This window comes from Corvus hawaiiensis, chromosome 9 (genome assembly GCF_020740725.1).
Source record: "Corvus hawaiiensis isolate bCorHaw1 chromosome 9, bCorHaw1.pri.cur, whole genome shotgun sequence".
NCBI classification, from domain to species: Eukaryota; Metazoa; Chordata; class Aves; order Passeriformes; family Corvidae; genus Corvus; species Corvus hawaiiensis.
In genome coordinates, this window is record NC_063221.1 from 23,985,548 (window position 1) to 24,000,107 (window position 14,560).

The following is a 14,560-nucleotide window of genomic DNA, read 5'->3' on the forward strand; positions in this document are numbered from 1 at the left end:
ATCAGAATAAAGGGAAGAGTGGAGAAACTGCATGCAGCTGATGAAAGCGATTCCACATTTCATAGCAATTTTAAAACCTGCTGCTAAAATAATGAGACTCTAGGCTGCAGGTATGCCTGGCCATTCCAAATGCCTCATCTCTACGTGCCTACGTCATTCCTCACCCGCTCCAGTACAGCCAGACTCCCCTCTCAAGAGGATGATGACAGTAATACAAACTGTATTTCATTAACTGCTCCATGGAAAATATCACCACCACCACAGCCTGAGTTATTCTGTTATGACCTCTTTTTCCTTGAACCATCCTACCTAACCAGAAGCAAATACAGAGTTTAGTGATCTTGAAACAACCAAGACTGTTTATTACTGTTTTGATGCCATCAGCTGTTTCTCAGGATGCCTTTAGGTGTGCCTTATTATGCTTTTATATTTGACTTATCAGAGATTTTTTTCTTTGTTTGGATATGGTTCCATTCTTTGCTCAGTTTTGGTTTTCATTGCATATGTTATGTCACTCTTCATTCTAACCATGTGGGTTTTTAAAAAAAGTTTTTAAGGTGATTTTCATCAAGGCTCAAAATAAACACACACTGGGAATAGTAAAAGAACGACCACCTTTTATCTTCTGGGTCACCCCTTTAATAAATCCCTTCATTTTTATGGTTTTTTTTTTTTCTTTCTGGAACTGCATGTTACTGTCGTATAGAGGAGTTTGGAAAGATGGAAACACTTCACCTAGGCTCTGAGCCACAACCACATTTCTGCAGACAAAGCAAGAACAAGCAGCCTCACAACATGTATAAACTACCAGCCAAGACAAAGAAAAACCAGAGTGGTCATGGCCACACACAGTATTGACCTGGGAACTTTCTGAGCGCCCTATCCTGTGCTACAATCTATTGAGCATTACACATTGCAAACAACCGATCTATAAAGACATATTTTTATATTAAAGGGTAATTTTTCAGTGTGCATAATGGACATAACGGAACATCTGCTGCAGACAGAACAGACTTCCCATCATGCTGAACTTGTACAGGTACAGAACTCTTTAAGATGGGCCCTTCTAAGTCTACCACCAAACATTTGATGAGTAAGTGAAAGACAAAACAGGGACAAAGTCAATGCAGTTGACTATATTTAAACAAGATTCATTACCTTCTGAATAAATATGCTTTTCAGAATGAACAGTATAGCAATTGAGCTAAGTCAAGCTATTGATAGAAGTTAAAAAATTTAATAAGTTGATTTAATGAACCTTGAGAATGGTTCACAGCAATGTGAAAAATGGACCTAAAGAAAGCCCACAGAGAACTGTTCTCTGGATTTAAGGTATCTAAATAAATGAACATCACAGAACTGCAGTTTTGAAGTAAGAACCAGGTCTGAGTACAAAACAAAAATAAAAACACCACAGAAGTACAATACCCAGGTTCCATTTACCAAAAAGGTTCCCAGGACCTTTGGAAAAGGCAAGGGAAAAGGAAAGCACATCAACAGTTCGTGTTGCTGCGAGGTTTCCTTTCACATTTCAGCACAATTAAAGCGAAGGTGAAACATTTTGTAAAACTCCAACCACCAATTTATAGATGATCTTGCAGAGATTTGGGTCTCTTAAGCTGCTATTTTGATATCACTGTAAGTATGAATGACCAAGGCAGTTCATTAAGCAGTGCCTGGTGCACCTGTAGCCCTCTAGTACAACTCCTAGACTTGACCCCATAATTCGGTAGGGACATACACAACTCTTCAGTCATTGCCTTCCTGGGCACATCCCAGCACAAAAAGAACAAGGGACGTCACATTTAAATGGAAGACTTCTTGCTAGAGCAAAAACCTTGTTAAATGAAGTGCTGTAAATTACAGTAGCACTGAAACTCTTCAGTCTCCAGGATGAGCCCCCATGCTGGGTTTTACAGCCCCCTCTCACACACGCTCTGGATCCCATCCAACAGCAGATCTGCAACCTACCTGAGATCACTTCCATATACCACTCTACTGACAACAGTAACATCACAAAATCCTAAGGGGCAGGACCCACAGTCTCTCCATTACCCTCTCTGACAGCAACCTGTAACAAATTATTGGAAAAAAAAAAAGTGCAAGACCAAGAACAAATAGCAGCAGGACTCCCAGGATACTTTCTCAGACTTTTAAGCCAGAGTCTGTATTACAATTTATTACCAGTCAGAGCTTCTATGCAAATCTGTTCAAGTTGCTTTGTTTTCAGACACATTTATACATTTTTGCCTCCCAAATGAGAGTGGGCACAGTTTACTTGTGCTTTGTGTAGAAGTCAACTTGTAGCTATTAAAAAATGCCAGCCTCAATTCAACTGGGTATTTTCTTGTGCTACCAAAGTGCCCAACCACATTCTATTCAGTTTTCCATGGTACTCACAATTTTACACGAGATATATTGACTCAAGTCATGCCTCTTCCAAACCAAGACTATTCATGGAAGCCTTCTGAATACCTCTAATCACCCTTATTAGCCTTTACCCTACTCTTTGGGTTCTTAATGTCACGAAAACTGCATCAAATGTTCAAGATTTGGGAGCATGGCCCATTTATACAGTGGAAAAAGTGTGCACTTGAAAAATTTTCTTCCTAATATCTAACAGATTTTATTCCCTATTACTACACAGAACTGAAGTGACCTTTGATAACTACTCAATTCTTCTAATATTGCATTTACAGTTCAATCTGTACTGATCTCTGCTTCACTATGGAAAACACAAGGACAAAGATCATCAGTAGCCACTCCCAATTCCAGAAAAAAAGCAAAGGAAAGCGCGTGTCAACGCAAACTTAATTAATTCTCGGTTTCCTTTTAAATGAATTAAAATGTGAATTATTTCTGCTAATACAAATCAGAAAAAGAAAATAATAATAATATCACTAAATGAAATGTTCTCTAAAGGCATACCTCCTTTCAGAACAATGAAACCTGCATTAATGAGCTTTGGTGCAGAAAAAAATGGTTGTCTGTCAACTATCCCAAAATATTATTTCACCCATCAAAATGAAATAGTCTTTGGCAAGTCATCTAAGTACGAAAAAAATTAAACCCTGTATTAGCACCTGGGTTCCACTTATTTTTAAAGGTTAATTAGAACTGTTAACAATTTATATTATCATTTTTTACATGTAACATTAAAAATGCCTTTAGTAACCTATTTTTTTGTTGTTCCGAAAGTACTTTTTTCCCCTTGGTAAGTGCGTAAGTTTCACAACTAAATACCCTTCACTGTGTTATTTTACATGCAAGTAGAAGTGGTCAAACTGAGTCAAACAAACTTGTCAGGTGCTCTTTTATATACCAGATTTTATAGTGTATTTGCTTAAACAAATATTAAAAACTGGCATGAAAACAGAAGGAACATACAAGCACATTCACGTTAGAGACACAGACTACAGTAAGAAACATCTGCAGTCAGAGAGAAACCCCCATTCTCCAATACCCCTTTCATAAACGTCTTGCTCTACCACAGTTGAAGGGAGTTGCCTGGTTTTCAGCCTTCTATTTATTTTCATTTGTACTCCTAACACACACTTTATCAGAGTTAATCTCTAAACCAGAGTTTCTAAAGTTTTGACTCTCAAGCTGAGCTTTTCAGATATACCTGACAGTGGGAACCAAGGAGGTGTTCAATATGTAAAGACTTACATTGACCAGAACAAGAGCCTAGAGAGACGAGCTAATCAGAGCCACTGAGCTATGAAATTATTCACTGGAAATGGATCAAGATATTTCAGAAGTCCTAACAAACAGAACAGATGAGCCTTAGCAGCAGTGCATTTTTCCTCTTACTTCATCTTCCATCTCCTGCCTTGGCCTACGAGGCTGTAAAAACGCAAGGGGAAGTGGTCTCCCCTGAATTACAGGCTGCCTGCTGTGCCATGACACGCTGTTCCAGCACACCACCTCTCTGGGAATACCTGGAACTAGGGCTTCCAACCTTTGTCCACATGACGTACTGCAGTGCACATTTCTGAAATGGACACATTTTACTGGGTGTTTTTTCTGCTTCGCTGTACCCTGCAAACATTCCCAGGTCCCTTCAGCACTGCTGTCTACCACAAATCCTATTAATTGCAGCCTCTAATTCAGTTTCTCCTCTCCTGCAACAGCAAATCACAAAGACGTGGAGCCTCTAGTGGAAAACCAGCATAAAAGTAAACTTTTACCCTTCATTACACATTTATCAATCCAGTTAATAGCAGCTGTAAAAGGTCACAAGGACAACACCTGTCTATCCCTGCCACAATTTCAGTTCACTGCATTTCTATCTATTGCTCTAAATAAAGCATGTTTACTTTAAAAAAGTAAAGATTTGTTTTTCTAACCAGCCAAGTCAATTGGGATTTCAGTAATACTCCTAAAGATCACCTAAAGATCAGATGTCAGCTGGGTTGCAAAAGCATTCAGAAAAATTAGTGAACAATTTCATGGATGCAGAAGGCAGAACAGAATTTACTTCTCTCATCAGTTTTCTTTCTGTGAAGCTCTTTTAAAGTTATTTAATCAAGCAGATATGCCCAAACATTCAGAACAGACCTCTTCCCACTTAGCTACTTTTCAGAGTAGTGTCACTGAATAGGTGTACGTTAGTTTATGATAAGGAATTAACACAATATGCATTCACTGAAATATCTCTTTCTAATAACCTCCAATTCACCCAACAGATTCACAAAAATAGGGAGCACAGCCTGCAGTCCAACTCAGGAAGAGTCAAAAGCATGCTACTGACTTCCTTAAGGCTATCAAAAAGCCTCACGTGAAATTTCACTACCCTGTTTTCCAGAAAAAAACCCCAAACGTTACAAGGCTTGGTCTTACTATCAAAAACATATTATAAAGATAATCATATTTGAGTACACAGCCTTAAAAAACACCTAGTTACAGCCCCCCTGCCACAGGCAGAGACACCTTCCACTTTACCAGAATGCTCATTTCCAGCGATGGGGCATCCACAACTTCTCTGGGCAATCTGTGACAGTGAATTACATTTATAATATAATTATAAACCTTGCTTCAACCTTGCATGCATTATTAGGCCTTACTATAAAAGACACAAGTGCAGCATAACTCGTTCAATAGTTGTCATAACAACTGGTGAGCCATGTCTTCACAAGTTGAGATCATTCATTTCCAGTTCACCTACATAAAGTAGCTACAAAACAAACTTCCCTTTTCCTTTCACTTCCATTAATACAATTGTCTAGACACACCTTCACCCTGTCTGCACAACTGAAAAACAGTTCCCTTTGGAGAGGACAAATGCAGATGTTCCGGAATGGCACGTACAACTGGTAGAGCTCACACACCTGAGGTATTAGGAACCAGAAGAACTATCCCAGATATGCCATCACTACTCGTTTCTTCCCATTATATCCCACAGCCAGCCTTCCAAAATAAGGGACAGCCCTATTAATTAAAAATACTGCAAAAAAATTGCTTAAATTGTATCTGGCTGCTGAAAAAAATGTAGTATCTAAAAATACAGAGCATCACTCACAACAGTTTTCTAGATTTATAGAAATATGAGCCCATTTTAGAACACTAAAGGATGGATTAAAATGTTAATCATGTACTAAACTAAAACTTTCCCAGATATAGATATTAAATGTTTTAGTGAAAAGGATCTATTACAGAAAGATTAATAACTTGGTTTTCAAGTTTAAAGCAAATGAATCTATCTTGCAGAGTCATCAAAACTGTTTTGTATTCTAGACAGAACACTGCAAATCTATATTCCAAAATGAAAACATGCCAGAAGCTTGGCCATACAAAAGTGCTTCCAGAGTAACAGGCTAGGGGTGGGGGAAAATCATACCAACTGTTACATACCTGACCACTTACACAAACCAGATGACTAACTTAAATGAACTGAAAATAGGTTAAGAAAGGTCCATACAGACACATCTATGTCCTAATCCCCTTTTCTCTACTGACAGTCCTTCCATTGACATCTCACACAGCTCTGCTTCACAAACAACCTGTCCCTTCACATACTTACTTTCCACTTCTCCAAGGCCACGCTGACCCAGTCTTCCCTCCTTCAAAACTTCTAGACAAACACATACCCCCACAAAACCACACACCGAGCAAAGCCTTAACAGTCTGGTCTCATGAATACATATTGAGATCTAGAGTATAGGGGGTAAGGAGATTATTTTTTTCCTTTGTGACACCAATTAAAGATACAAGGACATACAAAAGTAACAACCCAGTAACAGAAAAAAGTGACTTCTAGGACTGTAGGAAAGATTCTTCATCGAACAAGAAAACACCACTCACAAAAACACGACCTTCAGAAACGTTATTCACTGATGATACACCGGCCCTCCAAGCTTCTGTTGAGCCAAGTTTTTACTAGCAAGGTTACCACACAAAAGCCAGCAAACTTGTCTTTGGAAGCAAGTTGTACTTAACTCAAAAGCCCAAAGCACATTTTGGAAAAGGCAGCATCATGGGGAGCCTGTACAGAAGCCTGTGTAAGATGATAAGTCTCTGGACCATAGCCAGCAAGTGTGATACATCAAAAATGAACCCTTCCAAGGGGTTTTCATGAATTTACTCCTCAAAGCACCAAGAATACCAAGATAAGGCCATTTTAAACATGTAAAATCTAAAAGGGTCAACTTCTCATAAGCACAAAATAGGAGAACACAGGCTTTCTAGATATTATGCCTACCACCAGTTATTCCTATGTTTCATACTGTGCAGCCACTGGCAATGCTGTCATCCCTTATGCCTCTCTCCTGTGCCTGTTAAGATTCCACTTCCCTCCCTCCAATGTCTCTTTCACTGCCTTTAGTACTGTTTATGTTAGAGAACAGTGGTATTTACCTGAAATATTAAAACCTGTTTACTGCTCTGCCCTGCTGCAAAAAGTAAGGCTTCAGGGATGGTACACCTCTTAAACAAGTGCATCTATTGACACTACTGATACAAACCAAAGAAACGCATTTTAAATAGTATTAGGCTTTAAACGTGATCAACGTTCTGAACTTTCAAACAGCTTTAGCATTTTATTAAATAAGGTATTTTAAATCTGGAGAAGGTATTCTACTATTTTAATCAAATCCAAAGGTCTTTTTATTTTTAGCTCTTTAAGGAACAAAATCAAACATCTATTTTGTACTGCACTTTGATCTACAGATCTTTTGCAAGTAAGTCAAGATAAGGCTCTGTTCTGCCCAGAACCTTACACAGCACAGCACCTCGTCATGGCTGCCTTTAAGGTACCACTCCTGTCCCCAAACCCTTATGACAGAATGAGTGAAAGGGCAATGAAGAGGCCATCTGTACAGTCTGCCCAAAGCCTTAAGGAACAAAGTCACTTCTACTGCTCAGTAGCACACACCAGGATAATGTTCTCCATCATCAGGAAAGAATTGCAAATATGTAATTACTGGCTTATCCCTGCTGTATGCTACATACCTCCTGCCTACCTGTCTTCCAGAGATGCGGATGGAGCCTAAGCAGAAGTTAAGTAAGTAGTTCTCCAGTACCTCAAAAAAAAAATCATGGGATGGGTATTTCCCACTAAGGGTATTTTATAAGCCAGTATTTTACCAGGGTTATTACTGCTACTATAGCACATTTACATTTAAATATATTCCATTTGGAGTGGAGAAAAACGTATTTCCTTTGGAAAAGAGCCTCAAATGCAACCAGACTATTTATCAAATATTTGTGTCAAGGCAAGAGAGACTACAAATCAAGTAGACGGAAGTACAGATCTGCATTTCAGATGAAGGATAAGCAAGTAAAAGGCATGTCATTTGCAAAGAGGAAGGAGAATTGAAAGTCAACAAAACAGAGGACATTCAGAAATAAGAGACCATTCTCCTAACCAGTACTGTAGTAATTCTTCCCCTCAATACCATTACCTGGGTCCTACAAGACCAGTACTACAAACTGGGAAGGGAGGTGCATTCCAGTTATAGGTACTTCCCCTAAAGACAGCCTGCCAAGACTGAGGGACAACTCATACCTTTTCTGCCCCTCCCTGCAATCTGGATTATTTCCAAACCCTTTTACATCAAGACCAGGACAATATGATCAAACTCCACATTTATTTGTCCGTAACTAGGACATGACAAAGACATGTTCACTCAGCACTTTTCAGCATGTGTACAACACCTGCATTAGTTTGTAAAGTTTACATTGTCTGCAATGGTTTTCATTTCACTGGTTTAACATTTTCAGCACTTTCTGATTGAGAAAGTATTAACAAACATCAATGCAGAAAAGTCACTGAACACAATTCAGTTTAAAACAACTCTTATACATATAAAATAAATTGCAAAAATAATACATATTCCACTAGTTTGGTCTTGGCTTAAAAAAAAAAAAAAAAAAAAAAAAAAAAGGAGAAAGAGAAAAAGTCATCCTGTCATCTAATGATTTGCTGCAGCTGGGACATATATCCTCTTTAGATGTTCACAGTGTTTTCCTGGAGTTCTATCTACAATCTAGTTTGTGAAACTGAGTTAAAATAAAGCAAAGGGTTATGGACAAAATGTTGTCCAGCTGGTTTCAGCTTTGTCTTTAGATCTTGCAGAGAATTATTGTTTTTCTGCAGGTAATCTGTGTGGGCCAAGACTAAAACACTGATTCTTCTATCCTAGTGTCCCACAATAAATTAGGGAATACAAGCAAAACATCTGTGTGGGAAAAAAAATCCTCATACATTGCACAGTTAAGCACCTTTTCCTGAGATTTAAAAGAATTTAGCTCTACCCTCTTCCATCAGATGTCTCTGAAAGTCAACTAAGCAACGCCCCCCCCTTCACCAATTTGTACAGTGATCTTCAGCCTGCAGAGGTCCAAAAATTAATCCTGAAATGTCTCATAAAGTATCAGAAAAACGAGTTTGTCATCAGCAGACTGGAATTCATTATGCAGCTATACATACCTCCACTGGAATATTTTTTTGGAAGCTGTAAATCAAACCAGATTAGCACACCAGCATTCTCCAGTGTATCCCTACAATCTGTTTTGGTTATTTGTATGGCTTGAAAGCCTGTCCCTGCATCTAACGCCTCACCTGAACATATTCTGCTTCAATTTCAACTCATAACTACTTGTTTTACTCATGACGGATGTAGAAACCTGACTAAACTCTCCTTGCAGATACCTTTTAAGAAATCTTTTCTCCAGACCAAAACTTCAGTATTCCCTGACTGAAAGGCAACTTTAGCAGGTGGGGTTTTTTTTTTTTTTTTTTCTGGGGAAGTCCCACAGACCACCCTGTATCCCAGCACCATTTGGCAGCAGAAAAAGGATCTACTATCATATTCTGGGATCAAATATAGCCATGCTTTAAAAAAAAACCAAACCCAACAAACAACCCACCCTCAACCAGTCACATTTTACTGGCAAAGATCAAGCTTTCAAGTTCAAAGCACCAATGAAGAAAAAACTGACGTGACCCACCTACCAAGTGTGACAGCTTGCAGGCAGTGACACGATGTCACAGCTGCCTCCCAGTTATACCTGCAGGTAACTTTTTTAAGCTGCTGTATACATCACCTGCTAATGTCTGATGAAACATGTTGTATAAAATCACCGTAGAGCTAACCAATCAATTTTTTTTTCCAATCCTAGTTACGGTTTCTCTCTTTCACAGACTTTGTTATTTTCTTTACGGATCTTGTTACACAGCCATAACTTTCCCAAGTATGACATTATCCCAAACTGAACAAGATAGCTCCTGCTGAACACCTACCACTCCTCGGCAGAACGGAGAAACTGCTTCATTACCTTATTTTAAATGCTTCTATATGTTCCAGTATGACAAGTGAATTTTCATGACAGTGATGCTGCTGACTCATGATAATTTAGGAACCATTACAACCCCCAGATACTCCCCCACAGAACTGCTGCCCTGCCAGCTGCTACTTGTCTGTGTAGGCAATATACCAAAACACAGTAATTTGAACCCATCTACACCAAAATGGCTGAATCCAAAGCTATTGTTTTCAGACCATTTATTGAATTTGTCAGGATCACATTATCTGTGTGTTCAGTAAGAACATCATTGCAATATAGGGAAGTGAAACCACCAAAAAGTACATGACGCAGACTCCCTGATGTGAACACTCTTCCTCTGGACATACCCAAGTATTGCCTTTTTTCTAGATGTTGTGAGGGAAAATGCTCCTCAACTCCTCAGCATTCTGGAACTTTTCCCACCCCCACAGGCTCTCAGCTCCCTAAATACTAGAGGATACATTCCAGAAGGCCCAGTCAACCTGAAGACATTAAAGCTGTCATTAACCCATTTCTCTACTTTTAACTGTAGTTCAAAGTAGAGGAAAGACAGTTTTCCCAAACTAACAGTCAAGATCATAACAAATTCAACATTTTCAGGATGAGAGTTCCTTGCTGAGTTTTTTTAAGATTAACATCAAAGGTCTTTTCAGATCATCTCACGTGAGTCTTGATTAATCCCTTGATGATGGATGACGCATTGTAACACAATGGCAAAACACTCCTCTGTGCTGAAAGGCTGGAGGGAGACCTGTTGTAATCTTTACCATACACCTTCACCAGCAACTTTGTGAATACCAATAATTTCTGTGCCCAGAATAATACCATATATCTCCCTGGCAGACTCAGTCCTTTATTTACAAGTTAATTGTCATAAACTGAAGATGACAAAATTCCAAGAGAGTGTCACTCATTGCCACATACTCCCTATGTTGCAACTACACTATGGGGAGGGGGTCACACAGATATCCAGAACCTAGAAGAGATACCAAAAATAAAACTTCTCTAAGGGAAATTAAATTAAAATTCCTAATTTCTTCTTCTATTGAAAAAAGGGGATTCCTAAAACCAGGAACATTCAGACAACATTACAGACATATTTTCTTATCAAGAGCCACTAACATCACGCCACAGAGTTGTGATACTCCTTCCAGTGTGGAGGATAAAACTATGCAAAACATTGAACTGGAAATGATCACAAGATTCAAGGAGAAAACAAACCAACACTGGCATTTTTGCTAGAATGCCTGTAAGTCCTACAACTTCAGCTGCTCCTGGTGAACTCCCTAATGTACAACAGTCCCTGAGGCACAAGGTCACATGGTGCAAAATATTTCTTTCTGAGCATCATTTATTGCAGAAAACCTCAGTTATGTTTGGCTGCACGGGTTCAAAGCATTTTTGTTACGCCAGACCTTGGAAGTGCAACTATTTCAGATTAGTCATATTATAGAACTGCATACACCAACACTTGGCAAAACTGTTTTGCTGTTTAATTATAGAAAGGTCTAAGTAGCATAAAGGGTGAAAATTCTTCTCCTGACTTTTGAAAACCAGCTAGAGAAGGAGCTGCATACTTTAATCAAGAATTTCCAGTTTGGAGTGATACAGCCTGATCACTAATACGTATGATCAATTAAGCCATAATGCTTCCCCTCCCTGCTTACTGTCACACTCACAGCCCTGTCTAACCTAGAACTTCTACGTCTGCACAGTGTTTGCACATACATGTATGGGGCAGTGGACACTTAGCCACTATCAGTCTCTACCTAAATCCACTCCCAAAAACATAAATTTATCTTCTGACCATACAGTAACTCGTTAAAAGTTTGGCACATTTTCACAGGAACATATAAAGTTACAGCACACAAGTTAAACAACATTCTGGCTTTCATGAAGTATTCTGAGCAGGACCACGTTTCTGTCAACTTCACTGCTTTTCATCGAATCTGACGAGCAAAGAGAACACGGACCTCAATTTCTCTTGCTAAAACAAACGCCACACATGATTTAGTTGGCATCCTGGTCACTACGTAAGTGACAGTAAAATGTCTACTTACATTGCTGAGTTTGCAGAACCAAAACCAAACCACTCCAGCCTCTACAAATAAATTAACACAAAACTTAAAAATCCCAGGGAAACCTCCTGGTACACACACTACCTCATCAACTGCAAAATCCAGTAACTATGACCTCTCCCTGGATAAGCTAGAGCAACAGTCACCTCCTGGTTGTTTCTACGAAACTGTAAGGAAAAGCTGTGTCCATGCAAACACAGCCAGCACTCTGCTGGAGAGAGGTGCTTTAATGCTTCAGCTCTACTGAACAGAGTCAGCCCTTTTCCAATCTCTTCAGACAAACAAACAAAGCACACCCTGGAGTACACTTCATAGCTAAGTCAATTCAGCAGTTACACAACTAACTTCAAACAATTTGTAACGCTGAAAAAAAAATAAGGTAACTTTAACTCCTGAGCCAATAATTTTTCTTCACTTCGTAATGGCAAGAACTACGTTATGACACCCCACACTCCTGAAGAAATTCACAGATCCAACCACAGCATTTTTCTGTGTTAAAATAAGGATCCCACAACTCCTGAAATACCATTTGCATTAATTGAAAATGCTAGTGAATATTATTTTTCCTGTAATGATTTCATTTCCTAATTTAAAACAGGAATTTCAAGATTCAGTAACACCACACAGCAGTCACACATGCGAGACAAGTTGACCATACCCTGTAGATATTCTCAAAGTAAAATTTTTTCCTAACATTCAGAAAGTGTGCACTTCCCTTTGATTTGCTGTATTTCACATCTGCATTCTGCTCCTCATATTTCTGAGACACCGCAGAAAAAAAACAGGATTTGTGTTTTTTTAAAATGCCATCTGTTCCCTGCATATTTCCACTTTAGGTCCTCGTATGATATCTGCAATGGAAACTTTTGTGTCATATAGGATTAAGGCTATAAACCAGATGAATATAAAATACAGAGGGCTGCACTTCCCTACAAATAGCTGGGGGAAAAAAAAAAAAAAGCCATAAGGAAGTACCACCTGAAGACTTTCTATTCTAAATACAAAACTTCAAGAAGTTCTTTTTAAAGGGACTTTCCTCCAGAAATTATGTGAAAGAGTGTGAGAGGAAAAGCTGCTCCTCTTAAATCTGGGAATTTTATTTGTTCCTACCACTGCTCTACACCTGTTTCCTTCCTGAGTCAGAAACTGGAAGTTTGAAATACCGGTCTCCAAATGGATAAGCATGGGGAACCTTTCACTGAAATACCAGCCATATTCATTCACGAAGTAACATTTGCATAAGCTTTTTTCATAACCACCTAACATTTTTATAGGAAGCAATGTCAACTCTACAGTAAACTCAGCTTTGATGGCGCTCCAATTATCTCAGCTGTTATCTCCATTCCTCCTCTTTGCGATTTCCACACTTTGCTCAGGCACTTGCAACGTTTCAGAGTATTATCAACATTACTAACACTTGTGTCACTCACAGCTCGGGGGCGGGGAAAGGCAGGCTGTCCTACCTGGTCATGTTAATATAAAAAGATTTTTAAGCAACGCTCTTAAGCCATTCCACCATTACTTGTAAGAATTTAAATAGCTACTGTTCCTCTAAAGCTGTTTAAAAACTCGTAACTTGTGCAGACACCCACTGACTGCTCTAAAATCGTTCCAAAACAGCTCGTTACTAAACTGAACTGAATTCAAAGTCTTAAGTGGATATTTGAAACCCTAGGCGCGTTCTGATCAAGTCCAGCTCCAGCCGTTTAAGTTAAACCACACAAGACCTTAGGCCAAGGGGGCATAAAACACACCGGACACACGGAAATAACTTTCACGCCGCAAAGAGCCGCCTCACGCTCGGGCCAGGCGCTGTTTCCCTACGAGCACACAGCGAGCGGCACCTGACAAGTTTCCCAGCCTCGCTGGCACAGCGAGCCGGGCCCCGGCTGCCCGCAGCACACGTGTCACTGCCCGGCGCCGACCGCCCCTTCCCGCCGGGGGCAGCCGGGAAGCGCGGCCCGGGAGGAGCCGAAGGGAAGCGGCCGGGCTGGTGCCACTCACCCAGTTTCGTTTCTAGCCTACGGCAGGGTTGCCCCTGCCCGGCCCCCCTCGGGACTCACCCGCCGCCCCAGCCCGTTCCCCCCCGCCCCCCCCCGCCCCGCTCACGGACGGCCCCATGACAGGAGCTCAGCTCCGGCACTGCCAGCGCTACGAACTTCCCGGCTGAGCAGGAAACAATAAACCGCAGAGCCCCGGCCCCCACCGCCCACCCCGGCCCGGCCCGGCCCTGCCCGCGGGGACCTCGCGCTGCCCCCCCCCCCCTCCCTCCCCACCCCCCCCCACGGATCCGCCGCGGCCGCGGGACCGAGCGCGGGGGGGGGTGGGGGCCCGGCCTGGCGGGAGGCCGCTCCCGGGCCGCACACCGAGCCCGCGCTGCCGCGGGGGGCGGCGGGGCGGGCCTGGGGGCGGCAAGGGCCAGGTGAAGACGCGGGGGGCGCGGGGGGCGCGGCGGGGGCGGCGCGGGGGCCGCACTCACCGGGCGGGCCCTGGCGCGGCTCCGACGGCCCCACAACCATAACAAAGCTCTGCCCAAAATGGCCGCCCAGCCCTGCCCGGCCGGGGGCCGGAGGGGGCGGGGCCCGCGCGCGCGCGGGGCGGGGCCGAGCACGCGGAAGGGACACGCCCCCCGGTTCCTCTTCCCTGCCCCCGCGCCTCCCGCCCCACCAATCAGCAGCGGTGGCTCCCACCACCTT

The 14,560-nt window shown here is 41.5% G+C and overlaps 1 protein-coding gene across 1 annotated transcript in view; it reads right to left on the reverse strand.

Annotated features, from left to right (window-relative positions):
* The window catches only part of GPBP1L1 (GC-rich promoter binding protein 1 like 1), a 31,771-nt gene extending 17,331 nt beyond the window's left edge, over window positions 1-14,440 (reverse strand). Inside the window, exon 1 of the mRNA XM_048313658.1 lies at window positions 14,344-14,440. The gene's annotated coding sequence lies outside the window, so the exon portion shown is untranslated. The remainder of the gene's footprint in view (window positions 1-14,343) is intronic.
* Between the last annotated feature and the right edge of the window lie 120 nt (window positions 14,441-14,560).